General features: G+C 44.8%; 1 protein-coding gene across 1 annotated transcript in view; it reads left to right on the forward strand.

The window, feature by feature from the left end:
• Window positions 1-681: 681 nt before the first annotated feature.
• The window catches only part of HECW2 (HECT, C2 and WW domain containing E3 ubiquitin protein ligase 2), a 352,056-nt gene continuing 340,537 nt past the window's right edge, over window positions 682-12,200 (forward strand). Inside the window, exon 1 of the mRNA XM_032860185.1 lies at window positions 682-699. The gene's annotated coding sequence lies outside the window, so the exon portion shown is untranslated. The remainder of the gene's footprint in view (window positions 700-12,200) is intronic.

The raw sequence follows: 12,200 nt of genomic DNA on the forward strand, positions 1-12,200 counted from the left end.
GCGGCGCGGCGGGGAGCGGCGAGAGGGGAGACGCCGGCGGGCCGGAGCGCCGCTCCAGGGCGACACCAGAGGAGCGAGCGCCGGGGAGCCGAACGCCGCCGAGCCGCTCGGGGACGCGCCGCGCCCCGCCGGGGCCGCCCAGCTCGGCCGTGAAGCTCCGCGCGGCAGCCGGACCCCCGGCGCCCTCCCGAGCGCGGGCGGGAGACATGGCTTCGCGCGTCCCCGCCGCGGCTGCTGCTGACTCGGCACAATCGGCGGGTCGCGCGGGGGGCGCGGCGTAACCCGGGGGTGGGCGGCGGCGCGGAGCCGCCGGAGGAGCGCCGAGTGTCGCCGGGAGCGGAGGAAGATGCCAGCACAAAGGCGAGCGGAGCCGCAGCCCGCTGCGGAGCGCGGCGGGAAGAGCCGCTGAGGGGCGCGCCGGGCGCGCTCTGCTCCTGCGCCGCGTCTCTGCCGTCGCCGCCGCGGGTCGCGGGGTCGGGGACGGCGGCGCGGGAGCCCTCGGCCCCTTGGCCCCTCGGCAGCGGCCGCCGCAGCCGGGAGCTGCATGCGACGCGTGGCGGCGCCCCCGGCCGCCTGCTTTCCCCGCGGCGCGCGCGGACCGGCCGGAGGGCGCCGGGGCCGCGGGTCCGGTCGACTGCGGGGGCGCCCTCCCGCCCCGCGGCCGCGTTCCCAGCCCAGCCTGCGGCGCCCGAGCCCCAGGTGAGTGCGCGGCCGGGGCCCGGGCCTCGCGCCGCAGGTACGGGCCGGCGGGGGGCGGCTTTGTTTTCCTCCTCGCGCCCCGGCGCGGTCATTCATTTGACATTTCGGCTTCCGCGGCCCTGAGATGCGGGGGGGTGGGGGGGGGGGGGGGGGCGGAGGCTCCGGGACGGGTTTCGTGGCTGGATTATCCCGGGGAGCTGGGACCGTGGGGGCCCTTTGAGCCTCGCTCGCGGGCCAGGGGGCTCCCTTGCTTTCTGGTGAGGAATGTGCCGGGAGCATCCTCGGCGGGGCCTGGGGCCTGGAGGAAGCCGGGGCTGCAGATTCAGACGCCGCCGCTTCCGAGGACAGGCAGCTGCAGAGCTTGGCCCTTCCCTGTCTTTTCCTCCCTTTGCGGTGCTCAAGTCCTTTTCCTTGACACTTACCAACTTCAGGAACGTCTTTGCAGGCGCGGCTATTTCTTTTAGAGTTGGAAGTCTTTGGAGACAAGACGGAGGGCTCGCAGAGTTACGGGGGATCAATATTAAAGTTCGAGAAGGCAGGCTTCGGCGGTCAGCATAGGTAGAGGGGGACGGTCGGCAAACTTGCCGGAGGCTTTAAGCCCTCCGGGTCTGTTTCTGCTGTCCCTGCCCCAGAGTCAAGGAAACTCGGAATTCTCGCTGTGTGGACATCTTTGTCAAAGTGTGAAACTTATCTTTTCTTGAGCAATTTTTTGTACTTTGGCTTTTAGAAGAAAAAAGATTTTAGTGTGATTAGTAGTGTCCTCTATTACACCTGGTGAAATTTCATGTATGCGTTTGTCTTACAGGTATGATTTTCGTTTTATTATTTCCCCCGTTCCCTCAAGGGCTCCTGTCTTCGTTGCCTAGAGAGCTTCCCCCACCCCATCCTCCCAACAGATGGCTCGGTATGTTCTGAGAGATTTCTTTAAAAGGACACTCACAGTCCCTATAAACAGAGAAGGATAAGCTTATCGTTGGCATTATTAAAGCAAGATGCCTAATCTGGATGGGGATATTATTAATGGTGTGAAAATCTGGAGTTTGCTAATCTGTTTGGTCATCAGAAGATTCCTGCGGGATTGTTTACATAGCGTGGGAGACAGATGGTATCCCTAAGCAGACAAGAGAAGCTGGGCATAAAGGGTCATTGTATTTTCCAGAAACTGTCCACTTCACTGTTTGGAAGAGGGAGAGGGTGGGGTAGAAGATGGGGAAGACATCGTTTTGATCTCCCAAAAGAGACATTATAACCTCACCATCCAATCTCCGAACCAGTTAATTTCTTCTTTCTTTGAACATTGAAAAAGTCATCATTAAGCTATTTGTTTTGATTATTTGTTTGGCACATTTTGGTCTCATTTGTGATTATGTGAAGCAGTTTAAACGGTTTTCTTAGTAGAAATGTCTTTGAATTTAAGATTATCCTACCACTTACAGGGAGAAAACAGTCATAACTTTCTTAGCTCTCTGTCATTTCAACAAATAGCCCCTTGGACTCACAGTCTCCTCGTTGGAAGGACTTTGGTCCGGTCCTTGAGTTCTTCCACCATCTCTAAGACAGGTGATTCCCTAACTTCTAGCAGTTGCCCCCAGACCCTCAGCTATGGATAGAACCGGCTTCTGTAATTACTTAGCCTAAGACGTTTGCTTTACCAATGCCTTTGTCACCACATTGAGCAGCCTTTGGCTGCGGAGTCTGAAGAATCAAAGTCATTCTGAACATTCGAGATTAGCCAGCTGCAGCTTTCCTGCTCCCACCACCATCATAGGTTCTTTATGTGCTGTAGATTGCAAAACTGGTCTTCCCTCTGTGATTTTGAGGGAGGATAGGCCAGTAGATTAATATTCACAAGCCACGGTACGAGATTTCATGAACATGAGCAATGTTTGACCCCGTGGATAGGAAGTATGGAATAAAAGTAAGCACCGGCTCTGTTTAACTTGGGCAGTGTGATCTGGAGAGAAAAACATAGTTTTTTATTCTTTTCAAAGCCTTTTCCACCCCTGACCTCAGCAAAAGACAAAGAAACTAAAGTTGTTACCTGTAGTTGAGGACAGATGGTATAACCTTCTGGGTGAATCTATTTTGCAGGATAGATGGCTTTTGGACTCTGTCCACTTTCAGTGGGTGCCCTAGCATCGACGACAGGATCTAACATTCAAAATACTTGTTAAATCTGTGGCTGGATCTGTGGTTGTTGTCTCTCTTGTGAAGTGTTGCTTTAAGAGAAACCCAAGGCTCCAAGTCCGGGGCTTGCTATGAGCCTGGCCTGGGTCCACGTTCTTGTGTGTTGCTTGTTTTCTTGGGTAAAAATGGAACCAGTTTTGCATGGTGTGTTGGATGGGGAATGGCAGCATGGCATGAAAACCTTTCTGGTTTCATTGTCAGAAGCCAGGCCTGGCCTGAAGGAGAAGAGCTATATTTGAAGTTTGGTTGACCCAACAAACACAGAATGTTGTTTCTTTACACACAGGATGTCTTTTATATGGGAATATGAATGAGGAATTACAAGAGGGACCAGACCTCCTGGTTTGTCTACAGCGGTCCCAGCTTATTCCCATTGACCTCTCTTAGTTACTAAAAGCATCCCTTTTCACGTTTAGAAGTACTGTAGTTTGATAAATTATGTAGTTACCCTAGATGTTAAGGAACCCTGACTTTTCTTTACTACCCACTCCTGTCCTCAGATTTTGAGTCTTGCTTTATTTAGTCTTTTATTTGTTATATGCAAAGATAAGAAGGGTTAAAAAAAATTAAACCAAAAAAATACATACAGAAAAAAGAAATAGCAGGAAGATAAAAGATTAAAAAATGAGGTCATTGCTTGCTTGTCGTCTATTTACATATATAGAAATAAGTAGTTTTATCCTTAAGTTATTAAGTGTCTGCTATGGCTCTAAGCCTGTGTTATTATTTTCAAGAATGAGAAGAGTTACACTTGCGCATTTACCTAGGGCCGACAGGAATTGGGATAACTCCTGGGACTTGGGAGAAGAGCTTCGACGAAGCCCGTTTGCAGATCTGGCAGATGGATGGCTCTTGCAGATGTGAATGCAGATTTCAAGATTTAATGACGGGTCCATTTTCGGGATAGTTACTGAGAGGAACACACGTGTTGTGAAGACATGACTCAACATTCTTCTAGTTTCTCAGCTCTCTGGGCCACAGGATAATAGAAGAGCCTTTGTTTTTAATCTTCTCTTCTGACTCCAGTCTTGAGTTTGGGTCTCCGCTTTTCATATGGAGGGTTTACAGAGAAGAACTTGGCGTGCCTGCTCACTGGGTGAAAATTCTCTTATGGGTTTGCGATTGTGCAGGTGACCTGGTAAGGTCTGAGTTCCAGGCTAGATATTTGGAGCTTGTGGCATCTTCTGCAGCAGTTGCTGTACTACTTTGCTGAAGAATTGCCCGTTCAAAATAGTTCACTTGCAGCGCTGGCCAGTAGGTGTTACAATTAATTATGGTTGTCATCTTTTCCGTACCTGCTCCACTAAGATCCTCAAAACTGAGGTCAGCGTGCCTAAACAAGAAGGAATTTACATATCTCTTTATAAGTAGGGTGACATGTAGTTCTTCTGTCTAGACAAGGATACGTTTGAGAGTAAGAGGGAGTAATAACTGGAAAGGGCACTGGATCACCAAGTATAAGCTGGGATAGTCCCGGGAAAGCCGTGATGTATGGTCGTCTGAAGTGTGAGCCAAGTCATTAGCTGTCGTATGAAGAACACCCATATGATGGAAGAATGTCTTCAGCTTCTTCTAGATTTGTTCAGCATATGTGTTTACGTGTGTGCATGCATATATGTGTATATGTTTGCATGAACACTGATCATATGTCTATAGATGTGTGTACTGTAGGGTTGAAATAAATTGCGCAAGAATACCTAGTTCTTTGGAAAATTGTGGCCTTCATCATCTCTTTCATGGACTGACTTTAAAACTAAACTCTTTGCATCCAGCCTCTCTAAAATTTAAGTCCTCTCCTGACATTGTGTAGTTGGAATACTCATTTGTTAGTGTAATTCTTGTTTAAAAACCTGTGATGGCGCTTGTTTTCCGTTTAATTCTCAAAGATCTGCAGGCTGTTTGGTGGTTCGAAAGGAAAAACAATGAAAAAAATTTCATTTATTCATTCATTCATTCATTCATTCAATTACTATTTATTGGGCTCCTTTCACAAGTCAGTATCTGATCTGGAGGCTGAGGAAGTACCAATGAATAAAACAAAAGATCCTCACCCTTGGGACATTTTCATTTTCTTGGCATGTAGGGGTGGGATGGGAGACAGATAATAAACAGACAGTAAAACAAAAAGAGTAAGTAGGTCAGATAGCACGCAAGAAGGAAATACATACATTGGAAGAAAGGGACAGTAGAACAGGATCAATGTAGCTGAGTAGCCTTCATGGAGAAAAAGACCCTAATCTTAAGCCAAGACTTCGAAAAAGCTGAGAGAAGTTACCCACGCACATACCTGAGGGGGCATGTTCTAGGCACAGGGAATAGCCAGTGTGAAAGACTGAAGAATGCATTCAGAATTAGCAAGAAGACCAGGATGGATGGGGTGGGGCAACTGGGAGGAGCTGGATATGAAATCAGAAAAGTGGCTTGGAGTGGCAGAGCATGTAGGACTTTGAGATACAAGAGTGATTACAATGTTGGCAGAAATCCCATTATGTTCTTTTTTTTTTTTTTTAAAGATTTTATTTATTTGACAGAGAGAGATCACAAGTAGGCAGAGAGAGGGGGGGAAGCAGGCTCCCTGCTGAGCAGAGAGCCCAATGCGGGACTTGATCCCAGGACCCTGAGATCATGACCTGAGCTGAAGGCAGAGGCTTAACCCACTGAGCCACCCAGGCGCCCCAGAAATCCCCTTATATTCTTAAAACTCATTATAATATTTAAAAAGTTGTCTTTGTGCTCTGAAGCCTGCCCAGGTCAGTATCGTGTACATGTCATAAATAGTGCACTTCATCTTGGTTAATGAGCTTTTCGTTTCATTTTCTTCTTGTTTGTTAAAATAGCATGTGTTTGCTTGTTGCTAGTCTTAAACTGTATCCCCATTTGCAAAAATAGATCGGTGGCTGAAAAGTGGTTCTGCGAAGTGTGAAAATAGTAATGAAAATAGTCCTATGAATGCTACAGTTCAGAATGTCCTAAACATGTTTAGAGAACTCAATCCCACTGCAAATATAAAATGTGAAATCTGTATGTATAAAAGCAAGGGACTCCGTGAGAGTGAGGAGTTCAAAACAGTAACTGAAATTGCAAAGTGCAAATGGAAGTATGAGGATGGCTCTCCTAACACTGTTCCTTTCTTGGGTTTGCCGTCCGTGCATTTGCTCCTCATTCCCCGTCATTGCCTGTTATGAAACTGTCCAATAGTGGCATGAAGCCATGGATGTTTTGGTGTCATTTTTGAACAAAGCACAGTGGCTTCTCTGTTACGCCATTGCCGTTTTCCAGGACAAGCACACAATAATGCTTTCCGTTACAAAATTAACATATTATATTGCTAGAGGTAAGTCAGGGACGAAAAGACGCTAGTGGCATCATTAAAGGACTCGTGCAGCGAAAGTAAGAATGCGTCACGTTATTGCGTAGAGACTCGCAGAATCGGCCGCACAACTAAAGACAAGCTCTGTCCTAAACGAGAAACCAGAAGTTACTGACAGAATTCCTTGGTCCAACGGCCCGGCTGGCTGCTGCATAATGGCCGTGGAGTAGTGTGTCGAAGGCTGATTACTATCAAGTACATACTGGGAGGTATTTCACTTTTTGGTTGGATGAAACCACGGAGGTCATGCAGAGAATGAATCAGCTCTTGGCGTCAGTCCAGGGAGGAGCGCTTGGTGATGCTTTGTTCATTTAGCGCTGAAAACTTGTGCTCAGAGAGAGGAGATCTTTCCTTTGTCGAACTGTCGCTCATGAGACTGGAAGCGTTGCTCCGGGGGCAGGACTTACGGAGCACTTGGTTTCTTGATCGTGTAGGAAGGTGGGGGCTTCGTAAGGTAGAGGAGTTTTACCTAGAGGCCGGTCTGCGTGCTGCTGCCTCCACAGAGCAGGTGTCCTGCCTTCCGATCTGGAGGAGATACTAAAAGCAAGAGCAAAAACTGGGTACAGCCAACTTGCAGCCCCTGAGTGTTCGGAGTGTGCGTGTGGAGGGACGGGCGGGGGGCATGACTTGGCTTCTCCATGCTGACCGAGGCTGGCTGTTTAGAGGAAAGGCACACATAGAAAATTTTATCTGTGGGATAAGAAAAAACTTTTTTTATGATGCTGAGGAGAAACCATTTGTCTCATATCAAGTGGCATACGTCGGGAATATGCCCTGCCCCCAGTGAGCCGTGCCAAGCGCCGGGAGGGAAGGAAGAAGGCTTAACAAATAGCGCGACCTGCCACCAGCTCAGGACTAAGAAATTCCTTCGTTGGATGAAGTTGGAGATCCACACTGGCCACAAAGTGGTTTAAGGAGGTTATATTTTCGATAATGGACAGTCCTTTAAATAATAACCATATTTCCTCTTCATGACCCATTGGGAGAATAAGAGCACAAAGAAAGAGAACTTAGGCTCACTCATTTTGATGGAGAAAGGGCACCAGTGTATGCATGGTATTCGAGAGCATGTAGAGAACCATGCTGGGAGGAACCTAGGCTTGTAGGGTTTTGATTAAGAGACTGGGTGGCAGGGGGTACAGGTAGAAGGAGGTGAAGGAATCTAACAGTTGGACATGACCTTTATATCTTCTGCCTTAGGCTTGGCTTCATTCCAGACAAATGGGCTTGATACTCAGAAGTTGTCAGGACATGATCTATGTAGCCCCTGACCTAACCTAAAACAGTAAATGATCTCCAGTGGTCTTGGATTCTCTTTGCATAGGCCTTCCTCCTGTCTTCCCTCTTTTCTTTCTTGCTTTCCATCTTTCAGTTGGCGTCTTTAAGCTAGAAGGGACTTTGTGAGCTCCTTTCCTGTATCTCCATCCCATTAGGCAGTATGTGGGCTCCCCAGGGCAGAAGGGATGAGGGCTTCCGCTCCTTTCTCAGCTAGCTCACTCTAATGTGTAGGGTCCCGTTAGAGCACACATTTAAATTTGAACCTTTATTCTTCAGTAAAGATTAATTTCCCTTTTTTTTTTTTTTGAACTTAAATAAAGATGGAGTCTTTGTGTTTTGTCTAATAACTCTTCCATATTGATTACCATTATTTACTTCTAGGCCAGAAGCCATTCATTCATTATATGTTGCAGGAGCACTGAGAGCTGTGTATGAGCCAGGCTCTATGCTAAGTGATATGTATAAAAGAGGTGAGTAATTAGACATGGACCTGCCCAGATAAAACAGAATCTAGTAGGATATGATAAACAAATATTTAAGTGTAAAGCAAATGTGGCTAAAATGTTTACATTTGTTAAATCTGGGCGGTGGTGTAGGGGCTGCTATTGTACTTCGTAACTACATGAACTTCTGAATATATGCTTGAAATATCTCCTGAGTAAAAAAGGAAAAAATATAGTTGGAAGTGTGGTAAGTGCATTCTAGAGAGGGTTATTGATGGAGCATGGAGTGTAACTGAGACTTCCTTTGGACAGAGTAATCAGGGAAGACCAGAAGTGTACCTCATTGTTTGTCTGTGTGAGAGGGATGAGTATTTGAACAGAGTTCAGAGAAGAGTCACAGAGATGATTGATGACATGGGTGATAGTAAGAGCTATGAGAACAGTCTCGAAGAAGTGGGGATGCCAAGCAGTAGGAGAAATTTACCTGATGCAGTTATTTAAGCTATCATTTTCATAAATTTACAGGGGCTTTTTCATAGTCATACTGTCTTTGGTAATTTCCCATGTTCAACAGCAGGCAAGGCAAGTTGCTCATATTAGAAATATGTGTGAGAAGAAAATTGAACATTTTTTTCTTCAACTGTGGAAAAATTGGAAACTACCTGAGAGACAAACTAGTTGAGCCCTCTTGTGAAGGAATATCTCTTTAGTGTTCTTAACAGGTTCTTAACATCAAGTTCTTAGGAGATCCTTTTTGTGCTTCCTCTACTCAGGATGGGGTGGTGGTGCACTCGCTCCTGTTTACTTTTATTAGGCAGGTCTTCTTTCCATCCCATAAATCCCCTGGACTCATCTTGCCCTCAGTACTTTTACCACAGGAGCACTTCCCACCTGGAATGCCCACCAATTTCACTGACTCTTCCAGGCCCCGTATCTCCATTGCGTTTCGGGATACAATCTGAAAACAGTAGTTTTCCCGTGTTTCTTTTCTGAAGGATATGGCATTCCTAGAAGTATACATAGCTTCCTTTGTCAGTGGTTGACATTAAGGGTGGGCAGAATCAGTGTCATAATCTGAGGGGGGGGCAGAGGGAAGTATATGGGCTGACATTTTCCCCTCCAGATGCTGAAATTCCACCTTCATAGGAATCACTGTTTTATAGCACTCAATATCTTCATAATCTTTGCTCTATTTATTATTATTTTTAACAGTTATTTATTTATTTTTACTTATTTTAAGTAGGCTCCACCCCCAGCGTGGAGCCTAATGTGGGGCTTGAACTCATAACCCTGAGATCAAGAGTCAGATGCTTAACCAACTGAGCCACTCAGGCACCTCTCATCTTTTGCTTTAGATGTTGTACTAGTTGTTTTGTTTCCTATTAGCCTTTCTGCCCACTAGGTTTTCAGCACTCTGAATAAATGGGAACTTGGCTGACACCTCTGTATAACGCTCAGTATCGATCACAGAGTGAATATACAGTCACCGATGCCTGATGGTGGAAAGAACCACTTGTTTCTTTCTCACGGACCATTATGAAAGGCTGTTACTTATATAAGCTGGCACAGATACGAAATATTAACATTTTGTAGTTTTAAAATGGCAGAAAGTCAAGTCTTGGGGGTCTGATTCATTCAGACAATTCTGATCTCAGAGACCTCCTTCTTTATATGTCTTCTAACTCCTGCTGTTCAAAGTAATCCACAGACCGGCAGCATCACTATCGCCTGGACTTGTTAGAGATGCAGAATCTCAGGCCCTGCACCGCACCTGAGCCAGAATCTGCTTATTAACAAGATCCCTTGTTAATAAGGGATGCGCTGTACTCTGCCCAGCGAAGTCTGAGAAGCCTTGCTTTAACTTACCAGAATTCAGAAATTTAGGAGGAACATTTGTCGTCAAAGAGAAGTAAGCTGGGAAATGAAGATTTCCTGTCTATGGACGAGATCCTCAGTGCCTTCTGCAGGGTGGCCTGAAATGATCCTGTACATGTTGGAGCTTCCAGGCCTGAAGATGCCTCCGTAGGAGTGTCCTGGAGTGATTTAAGTGGGTGATACTTACGTGTCAGACATGATAATGATGATAGGAATTTGAAGCAGTCGTTGGAGTGAGAAACTAGGAGAGCTTGGCAAAGGCAGAAAAACATGGCCATGCAACCTAAAACTGCAAAGAAAGGAAGATGTCTTAGCTTTATACTCAGAAACAACTTCTGACACTCTGGACTTGGATTGTCTTAAACTTTAATGCCTCCAGAGCCAGCAGGTCACAAAGAAAACCAGTGGGATGTGCTGTGCCTGGAAATCTTGTGGAGTGGGGAGGACCATGGAGGGCATTCTTCGTCCAAAGGGAAAGAGGGATGCCACCCAGCTCACTCAGTTGCTGTCACAAGGGAATTTGGGTCCAGGATGGCCAAATCTTCACATTTTTCAAATGAAGCTAAAAATGTAAGTTTGTATGTAAAACATCTCTTGAGTGGCAATTAAAATGTTTTTAGAACAGCACAGCCCAAACAAATTTTATATGCTGCCTGCATCCATTTTACAACTCTTGTTCTGGAGCGACAGAACGTCTGAGACGGTATCAGTGCCAGGCTCTTCGAGTGCAGGGCACCAAACACGGGTAGTGGTGTTTTGCTCTTGGTAGGGACCATTTTGGGTCTTCAGTAAGTAAAAGAAATAAAAGATATAAAAGAAGGGAGCTGCATTTGTGTCGATGACCTGACCAGATATATATCTGGGGAACCTTAGTAACTAATGGTATTTGAAAGAAAGAGTTGGGGACCTAAAGGAATAAAATTTAGGTCCTGTAAAATCTGAAAGTGGGTTGGGACGAGGGTGAGGAAATGGCCACACTGAAGATGGAATCATGCACTACAACATGGCAGTCAGGGCCAGGAGGTGGGACCACAACTTGGACCTTCTTGTGCTGGGAGAGAAGTGTGACTAGAGATAGAATTTGATTTAATTTTCCTTTAGCATCTGGTTGTTGATTTGGGTGCCTACTATTATTTCAAGTTTGCTGAAATTGGATTTTCAATTAAAGTTTGTCATGGTAAAATTAGCATTTTATACATTTTGAAAGTGAAAACTAGGGGAAAGAATCAATATTCTTTCCAAAGATTTATTATCATGTTTTTTGTTAAAAACTAAGTTCCTCAAGGTTAAGGACTGTTTATTATTTGTCTTCACATCCCAGCATCTAGCACAGTCTGGGTTAGAGAATGTTTATTGACCTGAAGTGAGACAAGATATAATTTATTTTTATCTTGGAAAGTCATTCTGTAGATATCCATTTTCCTCACTGATTTAAAAAAAATGATAGCCTTTTTGAAATATAATCTACATGCCATGAAATTCACCATTGTCAGTAGAATTCAGTGAGTTTTAGTATATTTACAAAGTTGGGCAACCAACCCCATTCTTTGGAGACATGTCTACTCAAATTCATTGCTGATTTTTGAATTGGGTTACTCTTCTGTTGTATGAATTCTTTTTATATTCTGGATCCTAACCTTTATGAGATATATGACTTGAAATATTTTTATTTTGTGAATTGTCCTTTTACTTTTTTGATAGTGTCATTTGAAGCACAATCATTTCTAATATTAATGAAGCCCAGTTATTTTTTTTTTATCCTTGTGCTTTTGGTGTCCTACTTCCCCTTGTCGATCTTCTAATTGTTACATAAGCCTTGAAAAATAGTCTTGCTATCTCCAACGACTGTTGAATTGTTTCTCTTTTCAACTCGGTCAGTTTATACTTACATGTTTTGCAGCCCTGTTCTTGGGTACATATATGTTTATAATTATAATGTCTTCCTCTTGAATTGACTCTTTTATCATTACTCTTGTATACATTGCACTAATCTCCGGTAACAATTTCTATTTTGTCTGATACTAGTATTGCCAATCCAGTTTGTTCTTTAGTTGTTCTTCGCATGGTATATCTTTGTCCATCTTTTTACTTTCATCTTATTTGTATCTCTGAATCTAAAGTATCTCTTTTAGACAGCAAATAGTTGGATCAATTAAGATCTATATTATGCCAATCTCTGCTTTTTGATTAATGTTCAGCTAGAGTGACTGGAATGTTTATTTCATTTAATGTTACTTACTGATAAGGTGGATAATGTCTACCTTTTTGCTATTTTTTTCCCTGTATGCCTCAGGTCTTTTTTATCTTCCTTGTGCTTCTCTATTACTGCCTTGTGTTGTCTTAATTTT

The sequence above is a fragment of the Lontra canadensis genome, unplaced genomic scaffold (assembly GCF_010015895.1).
Source record: "Lontra canadensis isolate GAN:19392208 unplaced genomic scaffold, GSC_riverotter_1.0 scaffold18, whole genome shotgun sequence".
NCBI classification, from domain to species: Eukaryota; Metazoa; Chordata; class Mammalia; order Carnivora; family Mustelidae; genus Lontra; species Lontra canadensis.